This window comes from Stegostoma tigrinum, chromosome 35 (genome assembly GCF_030684315.1).
Source record: "Stegostoma tigrinum isolate sSteTig4 chromosome 35, sSteTig4.hap1, whole genome shotgun sequence".
NCBI classification, from domain to species: domain Eukaryota; kingdom Metazoa; phylum Chordata; class Chondrichthyes; order Orectolobiformes; family Stegostomatidae; genus Stegostoma; species Stegostoma tigrinum.
Genome location: NC_081388.1, coordinates 10,941,159 through 10,952,380, shown reverse-complemented (window position 1 = coordinate 10,952,380; position 11,222 = coordinate 10,941,159).

Sequence of the window (11,222 nt, the reverse complement as noted above, 5' to 3'; positions counted from 1 at the left end):
AGAGTTGTAACTTCAGTTATTGATTTCTAACTGTGACTTTGTCTGAAATCTTTTTACTCCGAATGATCTGCTTTAACAATAGATGCTCTTCATGGACTCCAAACCAAACAGGATGTGCATTGTTGAGTCATAGCCTGGAGACTGGTTTCTGTTCCTTTCTTCCTCTGATGTATATCCAATGGTGACCACTAGACAGTAGGAGGACTTTTAAACTCAATTTGAGTTAAGATATCAAGATTTATACAGAATATCAATTATATAAATAATACAGGCCCCTTATTAAAATGTTCTGTTGTATAAACTAACTTTTGGAGTGAAATTCTATGAAGTGTGAGGTGATTCATTTTGCTTGCTGGAATTAAAATGTTCCTGATGTCTTGCAAGGGAGGTCCCTGTGGGGTAGTGGATAGTGCCCCCGCCACTGAGCATGTGGCACTGCCTTTCAGTCTTACAAGCAGATGAACCAATGAAAGTGGCAGTACCAATGAAGTGCCAAGGGTATGTGGAATGGTGGTCCATTGGAACAGTTACGATTTTGGTGCCTGACTACTCTGTTAAGTTTTCCAAAAGCAAAGTCAATTTTTTAATATTTTTCTTTTGTTCTATTTAACTAAAGTATATGGATAAGTGTGTTCAGCTTTAATGTCAACTAGTTTGACCGATCAATTGCAGGTGGAATATAACATCTTACACTTACCTTTAAAATCAGAAAAGTGTCAGGAATCTAAAGAGGGAACCTATTCAAACATACATTGAGTTTGAAAGGATCAAACAAAGTAATTTTGATGGGTGAATTAGGGTATTGAAAACGCCATCAAAACATATGACACTCTTCGAGAGGCAATTATTTTGGAACAGTTCAAACATTTCCCTGAAGTAATGAGAACTCATGTGGAAGAGCAGAAGGTTAAGAGTGCAAGATTAGCTGCAGAAAAGGCAGATGATGATGAGTTGGTTCATAAATGAAAGTTTGGCTTTCAACATCAATTTCAATCTGTGAGATGAAGAAACTGGGGAAATGGGAAATCCTGCAGGTGGTCAGGGAATAGGAAATCTCATTGAAGACAGAAAAGATACTTCACTATGGGTAGAAAAGTAAACCAATTAAGGGGAAAGGGAAATTAGAAAGCTCAGGTGTTTTCACTGTAATAAAGTAGGCCACATGAAGTCGCAGTGTTTGCTATTTAGTAAATGCACCAAGAAGGCAGATTTGGGAAAACAGGTGGGAAAAATATGGGAAAGCAGATGTTCCCCTTAGTTGAAGAGTCAATGACATGGGGACATAGGTGTACAAGGTAATGAGAGGCATGGATAGAGTCGATAGCCAGAGACTTTTCCCCAGGGCAGGATTGACTGCCACGAGGGCTCATAGTTTTAAGGTGTTAGGAGGAAGGTATAGAGGAGACGTCAGAGGGAGGTTCTTCACCCAGAGAGTTGTGAGCGCATGGAATAGTTTACCAGTGGTAGTCGTGGAAGCGGAGTCATTAGTGACATTTAAGTGATTGCTGGACATGCACATGGACAGCAGTGAATTGAGGGGAATGTAGGTTACATTATTTTACTTTTGGATTAGGAATATTCCACGGCACAACATCGTGGGCCGAAGGGCCTGTACTGTGCTGTACTTTTCTATGTTCTCTGTTCTATAACGTTAAGGTGAAAAGCGGGCAGCTTAGAGTACACTTGAGGAAACACCTTTTATTTTATCCAGAGAGTACTGGGGGTGTCAAATGCATTACCGGTGACTGTAGTCAAGGCAGGAAACTTCACAACTTTTAAAATGTATGTGCATGAAGACTTGAAATATCATAACATTCAAGGCAATGATGGGTCAAGTGCTGGAAAGCAGAATTAGTGTATGTTTGGAGTAGTTTTTGACAGTGCAGATTCAGTGGGCTGAAGGGCCTCTCCTAGATTGTATGATTTTGTAACAGTTGACTGAAATCATTTGTTGTGCTGCATGACAGTAGCTTAACATTTTCTGAGGAAAATTGCTCCTGTAATGAAGGTTTAAATTGTATCAGAGATAATAGGAACTGCAGATGCTGAAGAACCCGAGATAACAAAGTGTAGAGCTGGATGAACACAACAGGCCAAGCAGCATCTTAGGAGCAGAAATGCTGCTTGGCCTGCTGTGTTCATCCAGCTCTACAGTTTGTTATACCTGTAATGAAGGATTTTGTCTTTGAAGGAAACTCAGACCTGCCATGACACAGAGAGATAGAAGTCAAAGAAATGTATAGACAGAAGTTTACAGCAGATGATCAGTACATGAAGGAGTACAGGAAGTTTCATTGTTATTTTGTATTCCAGGTATTGGCGAATGTGAGACAGACCCGTGTGGTTTAAATGCAACATGTACAATGTATTTGGCGATATCTATTGTACCTGTAAATGAAGGATTGGCCTCACCTGCTGGAGAACACACCTTTACTGTTAAACTGGTTGTGTAGAGCAGAAGTAAAGACTATTCTGCTTGGGAAGTAACTTCTAAACCATTCATCAGACTTTCAATCTTGAATACTGAGACATATGTTCTTTACCACAACCTGATCTCACATTATGATGAAACCCAGAATCATTGGGGTCTGACTCTTTCTTCTTTGTTTTCTGTCCATGCTTCCTGACTTTCTTCAGTTTCTGTAAGATTCTCATTTATGAGTCTCCCTTTTCTATATAGTAACATGTGGGAAACTCATCCCTTCAGAGCATTAATTCAAGACACTGGATTATAAACTTGGTAACAGAACATGGTATTTTCAGTGAGTGAATGAACATGAAGGGGAGTCAAATCAAAATAGTACTAAATAATGATTACTTTCTCCAGCATTAACTTCATGTTTTACCGCTAGGTAGCATTTTATTTGGATATGATTAATCCTAGTCTTGGCATTGAATGAGTTCATTGAGCTGCTATAATGTTACAGAGTCACTGCAGTGAAACATTAGTTTCTCATCCTAGCACAATACTTGTTGCATATGGTGCAGACTGGTGTTCAACTTCAGAGAATTTCTTCTCGCAAAATTGAATGACTCTTGTGTTATGTTTTACCAGTCAGTAAAATTCAGAGAAATGCTTGTGACATCATCACTGCACCATAGCTTGAAACCTGATGGTGTAAAGATCTCATACTTAGCTCAGATCATTTGAAGCATGACACGCCTGTGGAACCATTCTCCTTTGTTGTAATGAAATGGCATAACTTTGGCCCAGACACATCTGTGACTGAGCAATGTAATGTTTGCACATGATCACTAGTTATAATAAATAAATGTTGTATTCTTCAATACCATAGCGTCCATGCCCAGCTTTTCTGCTGTGGGAGATAGCAAGATTGCCACATCAAATCAGTCTCTTGAAAGGAAATTTACATGACACAGGGGAGATAGAGGTCAAACAAACATTTAAACAGAAGCTTACAGCAAATGATTAGTACATGAAGGCATTCAGGAGTTTCATGGTCATTTGGTATTTCAGATATTCACGTGTGTGAGACGGACCCATGTGGTCCAACTGCAACAATGAAGTTGGCAATTTCTGTTGCAACTGTAATGGAAAATTCAAGTTAACCACCGGATAACAAACCTTTGCTCTAACAGGGACAACAGTAGTGTTATTTAACAAATGAACTCCATTACAAAGCTAATAGGCCTCTAAACTCTTCTGATTTTCTGAAATATAATTACCTTGGCGGTATTTCTGATTTTCGCAAGCTCAGGTTTTTCTAATTTGTCTTGCATTTAAAGATTCAGTTCTCAAAATTGAAGATTACTGTGAACTATATGAACAATAACTTTTCTTTGCAAATTTGTCTGCAATACATTCTATCTTTTATATCAAGTCATGCATATAGATAACAAACAACACTAATTCCTCAGATATTCCCACAGTTACATTTTACCAACCAGAATATGATCCATTTCTCTCGACTTTTCATTTCTCCTTTAAGTGAAAAATTCAAGTTCAGTTATTGGCCCTGGTGAATAGGTACAATAATTAAGAGTTCCGAAATCCACAGCTTCTAAAATGATTGATAGGGAATGTCAATCTTCGACAGAGACATAATGGTCAGGTAAAAGTGAAGAAGCACCTAGATACCTCAATGAGAGATTGCACCATGATGTTTCGGCACAGAAACAGACCATTTAGCCTATTCAATTTATCCTGCTTCTGATAACCCCTTAAAAGCCCATGGAGAATCACAAATTAATGTCCTCAAGGAGCTCATGCGTATGTTTTCCCTTGGTAAAAGGCAATGGCCTGCCCAGCTAGAAGGTATGACCTAAATCCTTTATAAAGCAGACCCCTGTGGCGTTGTGGAATCTGTGGACAATGTATGTATAGGTTGTGAGTGATTTCATGTCCTTTTCAGTTGTGTTCAACTCCAGGGCCCAGATCTTTGGGTACCTGATGTGGAGGGGTCTCAGAAGATCGAAGGACCTACTTGTAGGACAGCTCCTGGGCCTGGGCCTGGCCAGGCTGGCTCTAAACAGTCTGGGCAGTGGGTTATAGATGGGAGAGGGGGGCATCTTCTCAGCCGACTGTTTGCCCCTCTTCTGCGGTTACGTTCATGCTCAGTTGTCCTTGGAGAGGGAACATGCAATGTCTACCTATACTGTCAATGCCTTTAGAGACAGAGATGGGCAACACGGGAGATACAGTACTTTATTTCCTCTGCCAAGTCCATTTGATTTAGTCCCTACCCACTATCCCTGCTTCCCTCTCCTTTTTCTTGGTTTGTTTTGGTCATAATGAGCATTGACAGGTAAATATTCAGTTGGCGTTTTATTGGTGATGGTTTAAATTTTAAAAAAAGAGGAAGAAAAGGCATGGTGGTGGCAGAGTTGCTCAGTTTTGTGTGACAACACTTCTCTGTATAAAATAAAAAGATAAAGGAGACCCAGGAATAGACTCAATGTTATAGTTTGTGTGTTAAACGGTTTATGTGACTATGCCAGTTGACCATGTCACTGGCAAGTGATGTAAGATCATATGATGGGGAGAGGTGAAGTCTTGCCCTGTACATGTTGAATATTTTCTATGTTTTCAGAATAGATAATGTTTGGCAACAGCCAGGGCTTCTGCAATTTTTATCAGGCCCTTATGCAACCTACTTTGGTTCTGTAAAGGCCTGGTAAAAAAGTAAGGCAAACTCTGACATTGCTATTTAACTCCAAATCAATTTCCTCCAACTACTCCCACCCTTGATGTTTTAAACTCCCCTCCTCCTCACACATCTGTGTTCATGCTGTTAATGGATGCTGGTTCAACATTAATTGTTAAATGTCATCTTCCACTGGCCTACAATCTTCACCTAGCTGAAGCTGACAGAAGTTTCCTGTCCTCCCGCCATCACAAAATTGTGCAGTGTAAAAGGAGCTATTCTGTCCATTGTCTCTGCATCTCCTCAGCCCCTCTCTAATGAGCATCTCACTCGCTGCCATTCCACTTTCTCCATGTTAACCTACATATTACTCCTTTACAAATAACCATCCAATTCCATTTGGAATGCCTCAATCGAACCTGCCACCACTACATCCCCAGGCAGCAATTTACAGACCTTAGCCGTTCACTGCGCGAAAGACCTAGTCCTCAATTCACTTTTGCTTCTTTTGTTAATTACTATGATCTTGCAGCCACTGGATATCCCATGTTTATACCCAGTAGAGTTTTCTTGTCTGGTGCCCAGTAATTCACTCCTGACCTCCTGCGGACAAATCAGCACTTTGCCTGTGGGTGAAGACAGTGGAATTCCCATTGACATGTGGCATTTGGGTGAGTTTTATTTTAATGATTCCCTAACAGGGGTATGATATGCATGAGTACACGAGGAGTAATGACTGCCTTTGTGGCATGAGGTAAACGTCCAGGAAGTAACAAGCCCAATAAATGGAAACCATCTATCACTATTAACCATTTATTGTGTCAGGTCAACCCTCAAACAACTGTTAAAACCTGTCTAGTCTACTGATGTCTGCTGGAGCAGGATTTGAAGCAACAACCTCCTGACCCAGAGGCAGGAGTGTTACCCACTGAGCCACAGCTGGTCACCATTGGGTCAATGAGCAGAGCCATTAGAAGGAGCAATGACAACCTTCAAATAAATGGGTCTTGAGAAATTACTTGTGTTCACTTGGATGGGAATGGAAGGCCTTTTTCCCCAACAGGAAATCATTTCAAACTCAAGGGATATTTTAAGAAATTATTCCTTGTGGAAAAGGAACAACAACTCTCTACACACTCCAGATTCCTGAAAACTGTGGGAAATGTTGCCAATGTTGCTGGTCTGAATTTATCAGATCAGGGAAACCGAATGATATCAACTGGAAATACCAGTAAGTTCAACAAGAGGTGTTATGTGGAATATATTTTCTTGAGTCAGCTGTGAGCATCACACAGTGAATCATATGGCTGACCTCTAAATAATACCCAGTATCTAGTTTTGAAATATTAAGTAAGCGCGTAATCCTTGGGATATCATCAGATATGTTTGTCAAGGTGCAGATCCTTATGATTCTGAATGTAAAATGCTTCCAGTCCTTTTAGGATTATTTAATAAAAATTAATGACTCACTGAGATTAACCAATGAAGATGTTATCATTAAAGACCAGGGTTCTCATTTGGTCCGTTCTATGGATCACCAGAGACCGCAATACATGCACTTGCAACAGAAACACATTTTCATTAAGTAGATTTGTTTCCTTAAGCATGATTTAATTGAGGTGTTAAAGATGGTTAAATAATTTGTTACAGAAGGGGGAAAAGAAGCTATGGCCTCTGAAGTGACATTGCAGAGCTTTGGACCATGACCTTTCTGATCTCCTTGTGTAAGGGTCTGATTAAAATTGCAGGAGTCTTGATTGTTGCCAACATTTTCTATTCTTCAAACAGGATTAATATTAAATATGTGCGGGGAAAGACTTCACGTCTGCCAGTCGTATGATCTTATGTCACTTCCAAATGATGAAGTAGACTACCTCATTGACGTACTCACATTGAACTTCTACCCCACAAACTATAACATACTCACCAGCACCCTCCCATTCCCTAGTCTCCCTGCCAGTCACCCCATCACATAGATTTGCCAAGGATCTACAATGGAGACTAAACCACCTCATCAGCAAATCACCCCACTCAAACCACTCAGCCCAAGAGTTCCTCAAATCCATCAAAGACATAAGAATAGATGACAACAAGACCATGATATCACTTGATGTTTCTGCCCTATTCACATCGATAGGCATACCACTAGCAAGAGAAACACTGACAACACTACTAAAACAAGAACAAACCCTAGTGACACCATCTCCACAGGCAACATGCTGAAGCTACTAGATTATGCCTCAACACCCACTTTTTTTGTTCCTGACATACCTATAGAAAGCTTCAGGGTTTTCCTTGATCCTACCTGCCAAAGACTTGTTATGTCCCCTCCTGGCTCTTCTTAGCTCTCCCTTTAGGTCCTTCCTGGCTAATTTGTAATTCTCAAGCGCTGTAACTGAGCCTTCGCGCCTCATCTTTAATAAGCCTCCCTCTTCTTCTTGTCAAGAATTTCAACCTTTTTAGTAAACCATGGTTCCCTCGCTTGACCACTTCCTCCCTGCCTGAAAGGTACGTGCTTATCAAGGACACGCATTAGCTGTTCCTTGAACAAGCTCCGCATTTCAATTGTGCCTAACCCCTGCAATTTCCTTCCCTATCCTATGCATCTGGAGTCTGGCCTTTTCGCCTCATAATTGCCTTTCCCCCAGTTATAACTCTTGCCCTACGGCATATACCTATCCCTTTCCATCACTAAAGTAAATGTAACCGATCTGTGGTCACTATCACTGAAATGCACATCTACCTCCAAATCTAACACCTGGCCTGGTTCATTACCCAGTACCAAATCCAATGTAGCCTCACCTCTTGTTGGCCTATCTACATACTGTGTCAGGAAACCCTCCTGCACACATTGCACAAAAACTGACCCATCTAACATACTCGACCTGTAGCATTTCCAGTCAATATTTGGAAAGTTAAAGGCTCCATAACAACTACCCTCTTACCTTCGCTCCTATCCAGAATCATCTGGGCAATCCTTTCCTCTATATCTCTGGAACTTCTCGGAGGCTTATAGAAAGCTCTCAACAGGGTGACCTCTCCTTTCTTGTTTCTAACCTCAGCCCATACTACCTCGGTAGACAAGACCTCATCAAACGTCCTTTCTGCCACCTTAATACTGTCCTTGACTAATAATACCACACCTCTTTTACCACCTTCCCTGATCTTACTGAAACGTCTAAACCCCAGAACCTGCAACAGCCATTCCTGTCCCTGCTCTATCCATGTCTCCGAGATAGCCGCAACATTGAAGTCCCAGGTACCAACCCAAGCTGCACGTTCACCCACCTTATTCCGGATGCTCCTGACATTGAAGTAGACACACTTCAAACCACCTTCCTGCCTACTGGTACACTCCAGTGACCTTGAAACCTTATTTATGACTTCAATCCTCCCAACCTCCTGGGCACTGGAGCTACAATTCAAGTTCCCATCCCCCTGCTGAATTAGGTTAAAACCTCCCGAAGACCAATAGCAAATTTCCCCCTCCCGCCAGGATAATGGTACCCCTCTGGTTCAGGCGTAGACCATCCCTTTTGTAGAGGCCCCACCAGCCCAGAATGAGCCCCAATTATCCAGGTATCTGAATTCCTCCCTCCTGCACCATCCCTGCACACTGCAGAAAGCACACTAAAAGACTTTGATGCTAAGAAATTCTTACTAACAATGCAAAATCCCATTGGCTAAACATTCAAAAACTTAATTGATCAACATACCAATCATAGTATCACACACAATAAAAATGTGGATATTGAGCAGGATAGAGGAGATCAGAGATCTTGGAGTGAATATATGCACATCCCTGAAGATGGCAGAACAGGAAGATTAAATGGTAAAGAAAGCTCTGCCTCATTGGAAAGGTATTGAACACACAAACAGGGATATAATGCTGAAACTATATAACCACTGGCTAACCCAGAGCTGAAGCTTTTGTTCAGTTCTGCTCACCACGTTATTGGAATGGTATAACTGCTGTCAAGAGAGTGGTCACAGGAGATTTGCGAGAATGTTGCCAGGCTTTTGAAATATTACAGCAGTGAGGAAAGTCTGGGCAGGTTAGGGGTGTTTTCCTTCAAACAGAGGAGGTTGAAGTGTCACTTTAAGCAGATTGTGCCAAATGATGGGAGCTTGGGTACAGTGGACAGGGAAGACCTGATTTCCCTAGTGGAGAGGTCAGTTATGAAGGAACACAGATTTAAGGTGATCAGTAGAAGGAAAGAGGGTCCGCAAGGAACTGCTTCTTCAACCGGAGGGAGATTGGTGTTTGGAAGTTGTTGTCCAGTTGATGGTTGAGGATGAAACCCTTAGCTCATTTAGAAGGAATTTCAAGTGTCACGCTGAAATATTTTCTATTTGTAGTTAAAAGGACATTTTTCACCCGGCTCCATTCAGTTTCCTGTTGCCTGATTTTATCTGAAGAACTGACTGTGAATATCTGAATTGATGATCAGTTTATCTGCCCTCTGTTAAAGCATCTCATATCAAGTTGGATCTTAAACCATGCAGCTAATTTAGTGATTTATGTTTTCTTTATCCCCACTGTTCCCTCTACCCCTCTATTCATTCCAACTCTTTCCAATAATTACAAGGCCTTCTGTCATGATTAGGACTGGAACACTGAGGATGTCTCTCTCTCTCACGTAAGTAAAAAAGTTCGGAGCAGAAACAAAGTTCCTGGAAAAGGTCAGAACTCAGAGGAAGGGTCACTGGACCTGAAACATTAACTCTGATGTTTTTCATCACAGTTGCTCTCAAACCTGCTGAGCTTTTCCAGCAACTTTGTTTTTTGCTCCAAATTTACAGCTTCCACAGTCCTTTCGGATTTTATTTAAGTAAAAAAGTTTATTGGAAATTCTGACAGCAGGACAATTGTCAATGTTAGGAAAAGCCTGATACAGCATGAAAAGGATACAGTAATTGCTGGAAAAGCTCAGCAAGTTGAGCAGCATCTGTGAAGGGAAAAACAGAGTTCTGAGGAAGGGTCACCAGACCAAGCAGCATCATAGGGGCGGGAAAGCTTGATCTTTCAAGCCTAGACCCTTCTTCAGAAATGGGGGAGGGGAAGGGGGTTCTGAAATAAATAGCGAGGCGGGGGGGAGGCAGATCGAAGATGGATAGAGGCTCCGAATCCCCCTCTCTCCCTATTTATTTCAGAACCCCTTCCCCTTCCCCACTCCTGATGAAGGGTCTAGGCCTGAAATGTAAGCTTCCCTGCTCCTGTGATGCTGCTTGGCCTGTTGAATTCATCCAGCTGTACACCTTGTTACCTCACATTCCTCAGTGACTCCCTCCGGCTCAGACTCACCCCACGTGGATTCCAACTGAAGTTTCACCACTCATGTTTTGAATCCTCCCAAGATCACAGGTATCCACATGATGTACAATGCTCAACAGACTGTATCCGCATCCTAAGATCCACACTCAGTGCTACACGGCGCCACATGCACACTCTCGACCTTTGTCTCCAACAGCATCGCAACACACTAGCTCAGTTCCACTTCATCCTCTGGCTCATTCGTCGTGCTAGCAAAAAACTTTTTCTTTTTCTTTCAGGCATTAAAGCACACAAATGAGAAGTTTTGAGGAAGGGTCGCTGGACCCGAAACATTAACTCTGTGTTTTCCTTCACGGATGCTGCCAGACTTGATGAGCTTTTTGAGCAATTTCTGTTTTGTTTCCTTAACAGGACACAGTACAGTCTAAAGGAGCATTCTTTCACCAGTCCATGTCAAAAGCCCCAAGTCCTAAGCTTCATAACTACCTAACCCATGACAACTGAATATCCAGAGAATTTTTTCCAGGGTGGAAATTACTATTGTGAGGGGGCATAATTTTAAGGTGAATGGTGGAAGGTATGGGGGAGATGTCAGAGGTAGGTTCTTTACACAGAGTGGTGGGTGTGTGGAATGTGCTGCTGGCAGTGGTAGTGGAGTCAGATACATTAGGGACATTTAAGCGACTCTTGGATAGGCACATGGATGATAGTAAAATGTACCGTACAGAGGATAGTTTGATCTTAGAGGAGGATAATAGTTGGCACAACATCGTGGGCCAAAGGGCCCGTACTGTGTTGTAATGTTCTATGCTCTTAACTAAAGGTAGCGTCAGTAATGACTA